Source organism: Myotis myotis, unplaced genomic scaffold (assembly GCF_014108235.1).
Source record: "Myotis myotis isolate mMyoMyo1 unplaced genomic scaffold, mMyoMyo1.p scaffold_m19_p_6, whole genome shotgun sequence".
Lineage (NCBI taxonomy): Eukaryota > Metazoa > Chordata > Mammalia > Chiroptera > Vespertilionidae > Myotis > Myotis myotis.
The window spans coordinates 58,157,894-58,174,523 of NW_023416368.1; the positions used below are offsets into that span (position 1 = coordinate 58,157,894).

Consider the following 16,630-nt stretch of genomic DNA (forward strand, 5'->3'; position numbering starts at 1 on the left):
CCTATTGTGCCTGGCTTCTTTCACTTAGCATAATGCTTTTGAGGTTCAACCATGTTGTAATATATTTCAGCACTTTATTCCTTTTCATGGTTGAATACTATTTGATTGTTTATCTATTCATCTGTTCATGGACATTCCTGTTGTTTTCATCTTTTGTCCGTAGTGAATGATGCCACTTTGAACATGAATGTACATGTGTTTGTTTGAGTGCCTGTTTTCAATTCTTTGGGGTTTATATTCAGGAGTGGAATTACTGGGTCATATGCTACTTCTATGTTTGACTTTTTCAAGAACTGTTTTCCACAGTAGCTGTATACGCGGTCCTGTTTTTCCTCCTCCTCAACACTTTCTTTTTCCTGTTTTGTGTTTTTAACATAGCTATTCTAGTGGTTGTGAGGCGGTACCTCACTGTGTTTTGATTTGCATTTTCCTAAATGACTAATGATATTGAGCATTTTTTTCATGTTTTCATTGACCATTTGTATATCGTTTTTGGAGAAATGTCCATTCAGGACCTTTGCTCATTTTAAAATTGGGCTGTTTGTCTCTGTTGTTGAGTTACAAGAGTTCTTTATATATTCTGGATACTAGAGTGATATCAGATATCTGATTTGCAAATATTTCTCCTATTCTGTAGGTTATCTTTTCACTTACTTGATAATGTCCTTTGCTGCACAAAAGTCTTTAATTTTTATGAAGTCCAATTTACCTATTTTTCCTTTGGTTGTTCATGCATTTGGTGTCGCGAATCTTTTTTTTCAAAATGACAGGTTCTTAACACTTTAGAGCAGTGGTTCTCAACCTTCTGGCCCTTTAAATACAGTTCCTCATGTTGTGACCCAACCATAAAATTATTTTAGTAGCTCTTCATAACTGTAATGTTGCTACTGTTATGAATCGTAATGTAAATATCTGATATGCAGGATGGTCTTAGGCAACCCCTGTGAAAGGGTGGTTCGATCGCCAAAGGGGTCGCGACCCACAGGTTGAGAACCGCTGCTTTAGAGGAAAACGAAACCTTTTCCAGAAGGTAACCTGTACATTATTACTATTATTGTTAATAATTATTTTAGAGAGAGATAGAAAGGAAGGGATAGAGAGAGAAACATCAGTTTGTTGTTCCACTTATTTATGCATTCATTGGTTGATTCTTGTATGTGTCTTGACTGGGATCAAACCCGCAACCTTGGCATATCAGGATGATGCTCTACCCAACTGAGCTACTGGGCCAGGGCTGCAAGTACAGATGTTACAGCTCCTTTGTAACCTCAATTGGTAGAGCTACCAGAGGAATCTTACTTTAATACAAATCAAACATCAGTGGCAAAATCATAAGTGTTTTAAAACTAACATAGATTAGAAAGGACAGAGTCTTTGGGCTACTAATTTTATATTCAGTGTCAGTAGAGCTTAATTCAGAGTTTGTGGAAAATAAGTATATTTTAATACTTTTTTCTCTGCTAGTTAATTTCAAAGCTACTGTGCTTCCTTTTTAAATAAAATTATCTTTATTGTTGTGTTAACGTAAAAAAACATTGAAACCTGTAAAGAATTTTTGTGAGTTTATTGGAGCCAAATTGTCAACATATGCCAGGAAGCAGAACCTCAACGAATTGAGATAATGCTCCAGAGAATGGCGGGTTACATCTGTATTTATACATTGCAATCCAAGGAAAGGGATGTAGGTGGGTTACATGAAATCCATTAGTGATAGAGTTAGAGAGGCAGGAGAAAGCAAAGTGTGTGTGGGGTGGGGGGAGAGGGGGACACTGGGATTGGATAAAAAGTAAAATGATGGACACATACTTAGGTGGGTGCAGGAACAATTAACATGATAATAATGAAGGAATTTGTGGTCTCTGTCCTGGTGCCCAGCACAGTAGGTTGTGCCCCAGGGGCTCCAGAAAAAGGGAACTTACAAGTTACCCAGACATTTCAAGGGTATGTTATTATAGACGCAAAAAGACAGATAGGCTCAGTTAAGGTAAAGGTTGACCTTGTCAATGAAGATACCAGCCTAGGACGTAACTACCCACCATAACTGCTTTTAGTTAAAGTTTAATTTCAGACCATCCTTTGTGGTTACTTTAGGTCTCTGAGTTTGCAAGACCGCCATGCAGGCCTTCCCTGAGCTTGTCAGGTTAGCACGTGGCCCTTTCGTCCACAGTTGAAAGTATTAAAGATGTTCCCTTTGACCCCGTCTACCCTGCACCCCTCCCCCAGGGCTACTGTGCTTCCCTTTATAAATAATGAGACCATTTAAATGGTAATGACCATACTTTTCCCAAAGTCTGTATACCCGTCATTTATGCAATGCCACAAATCAACCAAATAGCTCTTAACTTTGTTTTTACTTCACCGGATTATTAAGGAATCATATAAGGAAAAAAAAGCACCACAGTTTATTTTCTGATTCATGGTTATTATCATGGGCCATTGAAAGGTTAAGCTGGCACAGCAGCTTTCAAAGCAAAACTTAGTTAAGTTCAGGAGAGAGAAAAAAGCCCGGACTATGCGCCTTCTTCTTCCAAACAACACTGAACGGACTCCAGCTGCGTGTGCATATGTACGGTCAGGTTAAGCGAGCATTTAAAAAATGAACATGAGCCACTTATGTTTGGGTAATAAGCCCATGTCCCTGGGTCCAGAAGGTGTTCCAATCAAATCAAGCAATTTCTCTGCAGATGTAGTGAGTGCCTCTCCTCAGATATTATGGTCAACAAAATCAGCGTGTCGTAACAGCATCTTCCTTGATTTTGTTCTTTGATTGAAAAGGTTCTTTGTGCCTCAGTGAAGACTGTGTTTATTAACCCCAGAAGACCGAAGGGGGCTAATACAATACATATGTCCGCAGCTTTGAAAATACATATTATTATGTGGGAGGCATTCAAACGCCTTGAAATGGGTCTTCTGCAGGCAGTGATTCCAAGTTTTCCATTTGGGCCCCTTTCGTGGGGCTGGGTCGCACAGGTGAGGATCTGGCCCTTCCTTTTTGACCCCCACCCCCCTCCGGTCTCCCTTACTTCAGAATGAAACACAATATCTTAGGCTAACAGAGCCTGAGGAGGCCGGCCATTGGTTCCCTTTGTCCCTGAGGCTGTGGCCCCGCCCCTTTGGCTTGCGCTCACAAGCTGTTTATATTTTTGTAAGGGCTACTCTTTAACTCGGCAGCCCGGAGACTATAATGGGCCCAATTGTCCGTGGGCTGCAGAGAGCGGAGTCCCCACAGCCCAGGAGCCTGGGGCCGGCCTCTGGGGCACGGGAGTGGCCGCTATGGAGCACAGGTAAGGAGGCTCCCGAGCGTGTGCCGAGGCTCTGGGCGCTGCCTCATCCTGGGGGGCACTGTTAGGAGCTGTGATTGAGTTGCTGTCTTTTCCTGGTTTTGATTTTTCCCTGCGGAAGACAGAAGGAGAGCAGTTCTCTAGGATTTGCTGACCAAGTTCGCAGTGATCGCCAGTCACCCCCAGGCAAGAAAGGAGCAGGGAAGCAAAAGTTTGGGAGAGAGACACAGTCTGGTGCTGGACTTGATACTAAAACAACATGGAAGAGGCAGGGCTCCCGGCTTCTTCAGGGACGTGGTGACAATCAAAGGCTGTTTTCTTTTCTAATGTAACTGTGCCCCGTCAGGAGCGTGCCCTGCCTCTGAGTGGTTCTGTGAGCCAGCTGGGAGCCCATGGAGCCCAGTCGACCTCCTTTGAAAGGGTCTGATATCCGCTGATATTTTCAAAGGGCAAATGGAACTAGTCTTGTGTGTCATAAATCGTTCTATTCAGAAATGTGGGGACGTTTAGAGCTGGCGGGCTGTAAAGTTTTACTGCCCCATAAAAGTGCTCAAAGGGCACTAACGCCGGCCGCCCGCAGTGGGGCTCAGGAATGAAGGAACAGCCCCAGGCGATTAGAGCCTTTGTCCTTGACCATCCAAGAGAGAAGGCCAAGGAGCCAGAGGACACCCTGTGAGAAGGGTGAAACCCGAAATGCACTTAGCCAGCCCGCGTGCGGTTTCTTTCTGGTTTCTGTAAATGAGTGAGGGCTGGAAACTGTTCAGGGACAGATCTTTCGGGCCTGATTTATCATCATGCCCCATTTGGCCCCAGTTAAGACACCTATTCTAGTGCCAGGGACGCTCAAAGCAAGGGAGGGGTGTGCTGTCACTTGGACCACAAAGGGGGCCTGGAGAGGGGAGGGAGGAGCTAAAGCCCTGGGAATTGCTTTGGGAGTTCCTGCCTCCTGCTGAACAGAAAATCACCCATGGCAGCTTGGATCAGAGAATTTTGTCCTTTCCTTTCTGATGAGCCTCCTGGTATAAAGTCGATGAACCCACAGTCTGTGTTTGATAGGGATGAAGAGGTGTGCTTTAATTTTGAGAGAAAGCTAAAAGTGAATCTTCGGACTTTAATACTTCTAGAGCCTTATAAATTTCCCCACCTTCCCCAAACCCCATAATTTGTCTTTATTACCTAGGGACAGCATGTTTAAAGCTAATATATGTTGGGGCTCCTGTAAGAATTAAGTCAGATTCAAAGATTGATTATTTATTTATTTATTTATGTATGTATGTATGTATGTATGTTTGAGAGAGAGAAAGGGAGAGAGAGAGAATCATCAATTTGCTGTTCCATGTATTTAAGCATTCATTGGTTGATTCTTATATATGCCCTAATTGGGGATCGAACCCACAACCTTGGTGTATTAGGATGAGGTTCTAACCAACTGAGCTATTTGGCCAGGGTGCAAAGGTTTTTTTTTGTTTTGTTTTTTTTAATGAATTTGACCCAAAGTAACACGAATGTTTCGGTGCAGTGTATGAAGCACAAGGGGTTTCTAGGTGAGCCCAAGGTCTCCTTCAGTGGCCCGAGAGCCCAGGAGAAGGGGAGGAGATGCTCAGCAAGGACATAGGGATGTGCATCGTCCCAACCTCCTCAGGTCTCACAAATCCTGGCTTTTTTCATGTCAGCACATTCTCACATTCCCACCAACACCCACGCCCAGGTGTTGGTAAGATGAGGAAGAAGGAACAGGAAGCCTGGTGACAGAGTAGATGGGGTGAATTCCAGGAGACCCCAAGACACAAAGACAGCTCTTACCCAGCTTCTTTTACAGAGTGGTGGGCATGCCAGGCTCCTGGAATTTCAGACACTTACAGTATATTTTCAGATACAGAATTTACATAAACTAATGCTGAAATAGGAGATTTACAATAAAACATAACATTCTCCAAGAGCTTTTAAATACTGAGGATTGTTCTCATTGGCTTATTAAGCCAAAGAAACAAGCATGGATGGATGAAACGCTATAACAATGACAAGCACAAATGGTAATAATAGCTATCGTTTATTTAGCACCTATTGTGTGCCGGGCCTTTACCTGTATTATCTCAGGCAGTCCTCACTAACCCCTTTGAAATAAGTGCAATTATTGTCCCCATTTTACAGAGGAAAGAACTGGGGCACAGAGAGGTGAAGTAACTTGCACAAAATCACACAGCTACCAAGTGACCTGAAATGTGGATCAGTAGGAAGGTAGACAGTGCCTAACGTTGTGTTATGAGATGAGGATTTCCTGTGGATTATAGTTAGCATTCATATGGATAGATTTTCAAGAATCCACCTAGACCCTTGCCACCAAAATATGACCTCTTGCAGGAAGATAATTGACAACTGAGAAGGAAAGCCAAGAACCACTTCCCTGAAATGGGTGATAGTGCCAAAGAGTACCCGCCTTGCCCCTGGGCGCCCAATGCCAGGAGGGGACAACTGAGGGGAGGCCTTTGGCTCCTGGCCTTGCTGCATGGTGACCCATCAAAAAAGATGGAAGTGAATCAGAATCAGAGACTGGGATTGTATCCCCTGGGGAGCCCCTGGGAGCCATTTAGATAAGCATCATGTCACCTCAAGCCGCACCTGCTGGGAACACTATCCCTTCTCACACCTGCAGTCCTGTTCTGCTTCCCAATAAGAGCTTTCCCTGGTAGGTGGGTCTTTAACCACCAGGTGTATTTGCCCGCTCTCAGCCTGCGTCTTCTGATACCAGACCTGACCAGTTGACGCTGAGGGAATGGCACATTTCACATTTTGCTTCTGTTGTGCAAACAGAACTTCAGTGAAATTTCTCAACCAGTTGACTCTAGAAACCGCAAGAAGCCACAGGGCCAACCTCTAACTTGACAAATATCAGATGTGCTTCTTAACACCAGTCTCTGGAACTAACTTGGGAAATGCTATCGATCCTTAAGGGGTGCTCAGGAAGACGTTTAAATCTGTAGCACCCTCAAAACCTGGTATCAACCCGATAACCTCCGGGGCAGGGCAGGCAGGCTCCACCCTGTGTTCTTTGATGTGTTAATGAGCTAAATCTGCCCTAACCGAGATCCCACCAGGATGGAGTTCTCAGTGGGCACTTTTCCTCCTTCAGGCTTCCCTGCTCATCCCAGAGGGCAAAGCAGCCTTTAAACGGAACTTGGAAGCTGTAACCTGACCTCAGAACTGTGCACCACAAAGAGCACTTGTGTGCTTTCCAAGACAGTTTCAAATGGTGAAGTTTTCCAAGGTATTCCTGTGCAGCACGGGGGATTTAACTTTAGATATAGGGGCTTTAAGCAAAATGTTGCTGAGGGGCCTCTGTCTGCGGCAGAAGTCCGGTGGCATCTGCGAGGCCGGCTCCCGCCATGGCCGGCAAGTGCTTCCCAGGCAATAACCGTATTTCCAGGAACAGCCAGAACTGAATCCCTTTAACAGATCGCTGGGGACCAAGAAACAACAGCTAAGGCTCGCAGGATGTAGGATTCTTGACCAGTGCCCCTAACTGAATGACTCTATTTTCTTAAGAGCACTTTTTTTTTTATTCCTTAAAGTATTACAAAGGGTATTACATATTTAAGAGCACTTTTAACATACACACACACACACACAATTTAAAAAAAAAACCAACAGCAACAATCAGTGATTTCTTAAAAATGTGGCCCCTTTAAATAAGCTCTCAGCGAGGGTAGGTATTGTGTCTTCTGGATACTCCCTGTGTTCTGGGCACACTGCGGCCGGGACAGCAGAAACACTAATTAATGTCGGTTCGTTGTGAAAAGAAAGTAGAAAGACTCCTGAAAGGCAGCAGCGGCCTCCAAGCCCCAGAAGCCCTGTTGGAACTGTGACGAGGAAGGATAGTGACAAGGCCTGCAGAAAGCAGCTCTCTTCCCGCACTCAGCACATGCGCTGAATCAGTGGTTCTCAACCTTCTGGCCCCTTAAATACAGTTCCTCATGTTGTGACCCAACCATAAAATTATTTCCGTTGCTACTTCATAACTGTAATGCTGCTACTGTTATGAATCGTAATGTAAATCTCTGATATGCAGGATGGTCTTATGGGGACCCCTGTGAAAGGGTCGTTCTACCGCCAAAGGGGTCACGACCCACAGGTTGAGAACTGCTGCGCTGAATGGAGGGCGCCGTTGTCTGAGCTGTCGCTTCTGGGCTGGGAGCGGGCAGAGGCAGCTGCCAGCGCTCCCCAGGGCTGTGCAGGGTATTCAGGGAATGCTGGCCTCCCGTGTGAGGCTGCCTTTTTCTCACAGGCCAGGCGACCTGGGCTCCTAGCTGCCCCCTGCACACAGACCTGGTGGTGCCCCAGCTCTTCTGGCTGTGGCTTTTTAGGAGCAGGGTCCGTGGGGGAGGGGACCTGTGGACAGTGAAGGACCTGAGGTCAGGGTGGGAGAGGGCTGGCTGGACAAAGGGCCTGGTGGCCGCTGACCCTTGTCCTTTCCTGGAATTGGGGTCAGAGACACATCCCAATACCAGCTGGGTTTCTGCTCCTTGAGAATGGAGACGGTGTTTCTCGCCTGTGTCTGCACCCCTACCGGAGCTTCGGGCATGGGGTGGGGGTCACGTCAGAGCAGCTCCCAGTTCCTGCTGTGGAAGCTGTTACTGTACACCTCCTCCCCCAAGTGGATGAAGATCTAGCTCTTCCATTTCCTGTTTCTGAAAAGCACAAGGCGGTGGGGGGGCAGCAGGCCTGGAAGTGGATGGGGATTGGTGATGAGGAAAACCATCCCAGCTCCTTTCTCTGCCAAGACTTGTTATTGCTGTGATGGGAGGTTTTGTTTGGGGGCCTTTCATTTTCCTCTTAAAATCAAAGCAATTCGTTCTGGTGCTGCCGGCAGAGCGACTCTTTCCAGTGCCTTCATGAGGCGATTGTGCACAGAGCATCCAGGCCTAGGCTTGTGTCCGTAATTACCTCTATTGATTCCAAGGGGAATTTAGGTTTTGTTGCTTCGCCTTCTCCCAGGGCATGTACGCTCTCAGCCTTTGACTGGGAAGCTTCGTGGCATGATATGTGACCAGACCATCAGGCTGCAGCACTGAAACTTCCAATAGAGAGACTAACCCAGATGAAACCGTTTGCCAGGAACTGTTCTAAGTGCTTCATTTCTATGAGCAGGCTATCCCTCCAGATCGGTACTATGATTCTCTATTCTCAGAGGAGGAAACTGATGCTCAGATTAGAGTTAAAATAAATGTCCAAGGTGGCACAGCTGGCCAGGGTCAGGCTAGCAGGCAGACTCCAGAGCACCCCCCCTTTTTAAAAAATATATTTTATTGATTTCAGAGAAGAAGGAGAGAGAGATAGAAACATCAATGATGAGAAAGAATCAATGACTGGCTGCCTCTTGCACGCTTCACACTGGGGATCAAGCCCACAACCCGGGCATGTCCCCTGACCAGAAATCGAACCATGACCTCCTGGTTTATAGATTGACACTCAACCACTGAGCCATGCCGGCCGGGCACTCCCTCCTCCCCCCCCCCCCCTTTTTTATAATCCTCACCCAAGGATATGTTTCTATTGATTTTTGGAGAAAGAGAAACAATGATGTGAAAGAGAATATCGATTGCCTCCCATATGCACCCCAACCGGGGATCAAACCCACCAGCTAGGTATGTGCCCTGATGCACAACCTTTTTGGTGTACGGGACAGTACGACGCTCCAACCAACTGAGCCACCCAGCCAGGGCCAGAGCCTGCATTTTTCAACCTCTGGGTGATACCCACGGGGATGCATTACATTCTTTTGTAGGATGCACAAGAGTATACATGTTCATCACCCTATTTCTGGTCATTTAACTTCTTTTAAAAATTTTCCTATTATAAATAATGCAATGATGAGTGTTTTGTAATAAGAGCTAATAGTTGACAATTTGTTGAATTGCTAACTGTGTAACAGGCACCATTTAGGTGCTTTGTGCACTATGACCAACGTAATCTGTGTGCAGCCATTTCACAGATGAGGGAACCAAGGCACAGAGCAGTTGGCCAGATGTTTTGTCCCGGATCGCACAGGAAGAATGGCAGCCAGCAGCCCGGAGTGCTGCTCTTAGGTGCTGTCTACATGAATATCCGTGACCACATCGCTGATCTTGCTTTGGGGAAAAATGTTTAAGCTGGAATGACTAAGGCATAAGATAGAGAAATTTTGTAAGGATCTCGATACATATGACAAAACAACTTGCCAGTAACGCTGGATGATTATGCTGATTTGTATCCCATGCGCACGTTGCAATTGTTGAAGGAATCTAAAAGTAAGAGAAGCCCCTGGTAAATGGAGATGCCCTCTAACCCCTGGGCAATGTATCCATTAGCCCTTTTGCTTCTGTGGGCTAACCTGGGCACTTACTACCATTAATAATATTATTTTTGTGACAAACTATATCTAGTTGAAACTACATTTGGGCGGGGGCACCTGGGATGCTGGTAATGGTCTATTTCTGGATGGTGTTCTAGTGTGTTTTCTTTGGGGTAATTCGTCAAACTGTTGTCTTAGGCCTCGTGCACTTTTCTGTGTGTTATTTATACTTATTAACTGTTGTTTTTTAAACTATATGACGGGTATATATATATATATATTTTGGAAGTTAAGCACAGAATACATAGAAATGTATTGTATAGAATAAGAAAATGACTCACTTGCCACCATATTTTCTCCACATGTGGGATGAAAGGAGATTTTGAAAGAAACATTTTCATGGTTCCTTTTTTTTCCATCTCTAATTGAGGATTTGAAAAGACATTAAATCACAAGAGTTCTAAGAAATACAGTTCTTTTTTTAAAACAAAACAAAACTGTCCTTTGCCTGTTTTGATTGTTGTTCTTTTGAAGTTTCAAACAAAAAAAAACCTTCCTTGGACCGAAGCATGACACTCATTGAAAATATGTAGAGTTAGGATGACTGCGTTTTTGGCGAGGACTTGAGAACGAGAGCGTCGTCCCCTTTCTCTCTTGGCTTTCTCGGGCGCTCTTCCTCAGCATTTGGCTTCGAAGCCGCGCACGGTTCTGTGATATGGCCGGATGCCTCTACTGAGTGACATCCCTGGAGGCTCGCGGCGTCTTTCCATGCTCATGCCTCAGCCTGAGGTGATCACAGATCATCATTCCAAGAAACATAGGAAAGTCTGCTCTTAGTCTAATGGAAGTCAGCAGCAGTTTCCTCGTCAAAACCTCCCAATGGTTTTGAAATACTATTTTGGTGGGGGTTTTTTTGCCTCTGCTGACTTTATATTTGATCTAAAATTAATTGTTTAACCCCAATTCAGTTTCTGAGTCCCTGGACTCCAGTTGTAATTCCTCTACCACAGAGGACTTACGCAGCTGTGGAATAAGAGGGCGTCTTGTGCTTTTTGTGACGAGGCCAAAGGAGGCATGTTTCCGCATTCTTCCTTTAGTTGCCGCCCCCTAAAGGCCCAACCTGAGAGTCTGTGAGTTCTTTGATTGAGGTATTAATGTTCTTTTGTTTAGACGGACTTTCTTCCATTTCTACCTAACATCTTACCATTACCACTGTATTAGTCAGCACAGGCTGCCATAAAAATACCACAGACTTGTTAGCTTAAACAACAGCAATTTATTTTCTTGTGGTTCTGAAGGCTGGACGTCCAAGGTCACGGGGCCTGCGTGGTTGGGTTCTGATGAGAGCTCTCTTTCTGGTTGGCAGACAGTGCCTTTTCGCTCTGTCTTCACGTGGCCTTTTCACTGGCATGCAGATGAGGAGAGCGAGCAGTCTGGAGTGCCTTCCTCTTCTTGTGAGGGTACTAATCCTATTGGACCAGGTCCCCACCCTGATGACCTCATTTAACCTGTATTACTTTTCTGGAGGCCCTGTCTCCAAATATTCCCAACATGGGAGTCAGGGTTTCAACATATCAAATGGAGGAGAAAACATAGTTCAGTCCGTAACATCACCACAACCAATGCAGTAGTTCCCCTTGACCCACAAGGGGTATGTTCCAAGACCCCCAGTGGGTGCTAAAACTGTGAATAGTACTGAACCTACATATACTCTGCTTTCTCCTATGCAGGCATACCTATGATAGTTTAATTTATAATTTAGTCATAGTAAGAGATTAACAACAATAACAAAGAATAAAGTAGAATAATTGAAACAATATACTATAATAAAACTTACGTGAATGCACTCTCTCTCTCAAAATATCTATTGTACTGTACTCGCTCTTCGTGTTGTGGTAACATGAGATGATACAATGCCTACATGGTGAGATGAAGTGAGGTGAAATTTTCCATTTAATATTTTCGGACTATGATTGACTGTGGGTAACCAAAAACGTGGATGGGGGACTGATGTACAATTAAAATTAAACTTTATTTACCCTTTCAAAATAGCTTCTCCCCACCCCCTGGTGTTTCTATTAAATAACATTTTATTTTTTAATTTGTAAGACATTTTTGGATTTCTATTAACTGTGTTATGGGAATCCAGACATGAAGAAGACATAGACCCAGTCATGCAGACGCCTCAGAGAGGTTCTACAGTAATGAGCGGGAGGCGTGCCCTGCACCAATGGCCACAATTCCTGGGAGACTGGGAGTGCTGTAAGGGAAATACAGAGTGCTGTGGCTTCAGAGGGAGAGGGCCGCCATCCACGGCCACCTTCTGAGCTTCCTGTCAGAGACAGGCCGGGTTTGGGCCGGGGAAGGTGTAGACAAGGCCACACCAGGCTCAGCAGGAACAGCCCCCACGAAAGCAGGAAAGTGCACCTCAGCTGAGACCCAGGGAGTCCATAGGGGAACACTGGCATTTCACGGTACAGCACAGGAGGAGGTCAGGTTCTGAAAGAGCCCTTAGAAAGAGAGTCGCAGGACCACATGGCCCTTGACCATCTGGAAAGACTGTCTTTCAATCATTCTAATAACCAGTTCTCTCTCCAGTGTTGCAACAGACCACAGTTTCTTTGAGCACCAGATGAAGCAGTTGGCTGTGTTTAGGGGCCATATTGTGGCAAAGAGAAAGAGAGAGAGAATGAGAGAAGGGAAAGGTGGAGAGAGAAAGAGAAAGAGAAAAAAAGGAAGGGTGGGAGGGAGGGAGGGAGAGAGAGAGAGAGAGAGAGAGAGAGAGAGAGAGAGAGAGAGAGAGAGAGAGGAGAGAGAGAGAGAGAAATGAATGATAATGTAACTTAAAAAAAAAATAAGATCACACTTACCCTGGCAGGATGCTTACACAGTAATAACTATGGGAGACCTCAGATTGGCTGAAAGAATTGCAGATTCTCTCCAAGTCCCCCAAAGATAAATGGACAAAGTTCGTGAACTAGCAACTTAAAGGAAATGTTCATGGAAACAATCATTTAAAATGTTCCACACCACTACTGATCAAATAAATAGAAAACCTAAGAACAGTATTACTATTTTCTCCTTATCAGGTTAATATTTTAAAATATGTTGCTAATGGGAATGTAAATTGATACAACTTCTCTAGAAAGTAATTGTGCAATGTTTTACCTTCTTGAGAGCCCTAGCAATGTTAACACACCTTGACGTGACCATTTCCTTTACAGGAATCTATGCTAAGACTGTAGAGATATGGACAAAGATTTGTGTTTAGCGATTTCATTTAAGTTTTACTTATAATAATTAGAAATTTAGAAACAACATAAATGTAAGCACTATGGAAATTGGTTGCATAAATGTTATACAGTTAATGGAATGTTCTGCAGCTGTTTAAAATGTGTTTTCAAATATTTTACAGATTAAAAATGCATATGGTGTATTTTTAAAAGCAGTTTTCAAAATTATGTGCATAGTAAAAATATGCACGAGAAAAAAATAAAGACAATAAATGATGTCATTTATTCATTTAGTTATATCATAAATATTAATTAAACATATATATCTGGCAATATATTTATCTATAGGCAGTGGGTCTATAGATGGTTTCTGTTTTATTCTTTATACTTTACTGGGTTTTCCAGATTTTTCTAGAGCATTTAATTGCTTTTTACCTAGAATATGCATTTTAATAAAGCCTTTCCATTTGTTAGGGCCCAAGTCCACCCTCCCATAAAGTCTTTCCTAGTTAGTCTCATAAGAAGTGATCACTCACTTTTCTGCGACTCTTTCAAGTCCAACTTATCATACATGGTCTTGAATGGCTGCCACTGGGATGTGTGACTTTCTTCCCCACTAGTTTGGGAGCCACTGGAGAACAGGAGTTATGCGTTTGTTTCTAAGTTTTTAAGCTAAAAGCCTAGCTTTCCTTCTCCATCTTTTCCATAAAGCCTTTTCTACTACTTGAAAAAGTGGGCAATTTCTTCTCCCCCTGAGTCCTCAAGACAGTTTTTTATGCTTCTTTCATTGGAAGTCCATTCTACTTGGGATTATAGTTCATGTGCTTGTCCTGGCTGCATTTGTCATCCAGCTCCTTAACACAGGAAAGGAAACTTGTTCCTCTTTGTGTCCAGAGTGGTGCCTTTTACAGAGTGTGTGCTCAGTAAACATTGGGCGAGTTGGTGACTGAATGAACGTAGGCTCTTTCCAGCTATTTCCGGGGGTGGGGGGGTGGGGGGGAGTCTTTTTGTGTAGCTCCTAATCTGAAGAGTTTAAGTCTCACAGGTTCAGCAGCAAGGAGGCGGGATAAGAAAGCCTGCGAAAACTAAACAGGCCCAAAGCACTGAGAAGTGGTGGTCCTGAAGCCTAACCCACCAGAAAACTCTGCCAGAAAATGCATGCCCCTTAGACTCCTAATGCCCCTATATTGCTCTTTAGCTCCTCTCTGTGTACTGAGAACCTTGCCTGTGAAACTTTACCCTTTTCCACCATTTCACAGCCTCCTAGAGATTAATTCCCCAAAGAATTCCATTCTTTCAGTTACAAATTGAACACCATAGGTTTGCCCTGCAAACCAATATCAGGCCCTAATCCTCCAAACGGGGCCATTTGAGGGAAAGTTTAAAATCAATGACTGCATAAATACTATTTTAGAATAAAAGCGAAAATGAAAGAAATAGGGCACAAGATTTAATTCAATTTCATGTGTACTTATTGTGTGCCAAGTTTTTGCAAAGCCTTGTCCTGGGCACTGATGATTAAAAATGATCCAAAGATTTAATAGGACACTGATCTCATTCATAAGATTCCACGTGGCTCCGGCAGTATAACAGGAAAGGGAGGAGCAGAGTGGGAAGAGTCTGGAGGGAGGGAGGGCATTGCACAGGAGGGCCAGGGTGCTGGGTCAGGACTGGATAGAGTTGGGAAATAAGTGGGAGGGCTGCTGGTAGCTGTGCTCATAATTGCATTAGTGGTGGCCTTTGATACTTTGTGTCTGCATCCAGGAAATGTGGATGGAATTCCAATAGGATAGAAAATGCTTTAGGAAAAAAAAATTCTAAAGCAATCTAAACTAATAAAAGACAAACATGCAAATTGACCGTAGCTTCGCTACACCTTAAGCCACACCCGCCAGCCAATCAGAGTGACTATATGCAAATTAACCCAACCAAGATGGCGGACAGCAGCCACCCAGCTGGAGCGAGCAGGAGGCTTGGTTGCTCCAGTGATGGAGGAAGCCAAGCTTCCCACCCACCCTGGCTGACTCTGAGCTCTACTCAAGGCTACAAAGTTTCAATTATAGAAGGTAAATAAATCCCAGAATAAAAAAAAAAAAGAAAAAAAAAAGAGGCTGGGAGCTTCCATCTCCGGGGGGCTTGGCCAGCCTGAAAATGGACCTTAGCCCCTCACCCAGACTGGCCAGGCACCCCAGTGGGGACCCCCCACCCTAAAGGGGGTGTGGTCAGCCTGAAAACAGCCATCAGCCCCTCACCCAGGCTGGCCAAACCTCCATGGGGTGAAGGTCCCCAATGGGTGGCGGGGGTGCTTGACCAGCCTGCAAACAGCCATCAGCCCCTCACCCAGGCTGGCCAGGCACCCAAGCAGGACCCCCACCCTGATCCGGCACACCCTTCAGGACAAACCAGCCGGCTCCCTATCCTCTATAATAAAAGGGTAATATGCAAATTGACCTTAACAGCAGAACGACTGGGAATGACTGGTCACTATGACACACACTGACCACCAGGGGGCAGATGCTCAATTCAGGAGCTGTCCTCTGGTGGTCAGTGCGTTCCCACATGGGGAGCTCTGCTCAGCCACAAGCCAGGCTGATGGCTGCCAGCACAGCGGTGGTGGCAGGAGCCTCTCCCGCCTCCACGACAGTGCTAAGGATGTCCAACTGCAGCTTAGGTCTGCTCCCTGTTGGTAAGTGGACATCCCCTGAGGGCTGCTGGGCTGCCAGAGGGATGTCTGACTGCCAGCTTGGGCCCAACCCCCCAGGGAGCAGGCCTAAGCCAGCAGGTGGTCATCCTCCAAGGGGCACAGGCCGGGCTGAGGGACCTTCCCCCCCCTCCCCCCCCGCCCCCCAAGTGCACAACTTTTTGTGCACCAGGCCTCTAGTCTATATGTAAAAAAGGCTAAGTGACCGACTGTATGTCCATCTGACCATCCAACTGACCAACCAGCCGGCTGGTACATGTGACACACACTGGCAATTTAAAAATAAACTTTGACTTGCACATGCACGATACATGTAAAGCTCTCGCTGGCACCAATCACATGCATGTGTTTCGATCTGTCATTGTCGATTGTGATTTTGGTTGTTTTATAGCATTTTTTGTTGTTTTTATATCATGTCCTTGTTTTTGTTATATCATGTTACTATTTATTTATTAGTCAATTTATATATTATTTTCATACACACTAGTGCTTCGATGCATGGGTTCATGCACTTTGAAAGGAAATTAATTAGAAGGTGGCCGCCGGGGCAGGCCTGCACAAGAAGGGATGGACACATCCTGGAACCAACCTCCCACGGTCCCTCCCCAGCTGGCTGCACCTGGGGTGGCGCCTTGGCTCGAAGGGTATCTGCGGAGTAAGTGGGGTCCCTCTGGCAGGTGGGGTCCCTCAGCTTGGCCTGCGGGGATCAGGCTGAAACCACCTCTCTGACATCCCCCGAGGGGTCCCGGATGCGAGAGGGCAGTTCTTGGGTGACGCACCCCAGAATCAGGCTTCCTCCTCTCTGGTTCCAGGGTGTATCACCTGAGAACTGCTGCTGCTAAGTCACCGCAACTGGGCAGCTCCTGCGTTGAGCATCTGCCCCCTGGTGGTCAGTGAGTGTCATAGCTACTGGTCAGAGTGTCTGCCCCCTGGTGGTCATTGCATGTCATAGCTACGAGTTGGACAATCAGATGGTCGCTTAGCCTTTTATATATGTAGATTTTACTAATTTTCTTTCCTCTCTGACATCTATTATAGAGAAAGGGTGAATAGCAATATTAAAATATTTCTTCTAATTAATTTCCTA

At 45.2% G+C, this 16,630-nt stretch overlaps 1 protein-coding gene across 3 annotated transcripts in view; it reads left to right on the forward strand.

Annotated features, from left to right (window-relative positions):
- The window catches only part of TRIM2 (tripartite motif containing 2), a 124,859-nt gene that overhangs the window by 25,943 nt on the left and 82,286 nt on the right, over positions 1-16,630 (forward strand). Inside the window, exon 1 of one of the 3 annotated variants that reach the window (XM_036311806.1) lies at positions 3,184-3,284. The exons of 1 other annotated variant lie outside the window; for it this stretch is intronic. The gene's annotated coding sequence lies outside the window, so the exon portion shown is untranslated. Of the gene's footprint in view, positions 1-3,183; positions 3,285-16,630 lie in introns of those variants that run through there. One more of the 3 variants, XM_036311808.1, reaches the window with a different exon arrangement.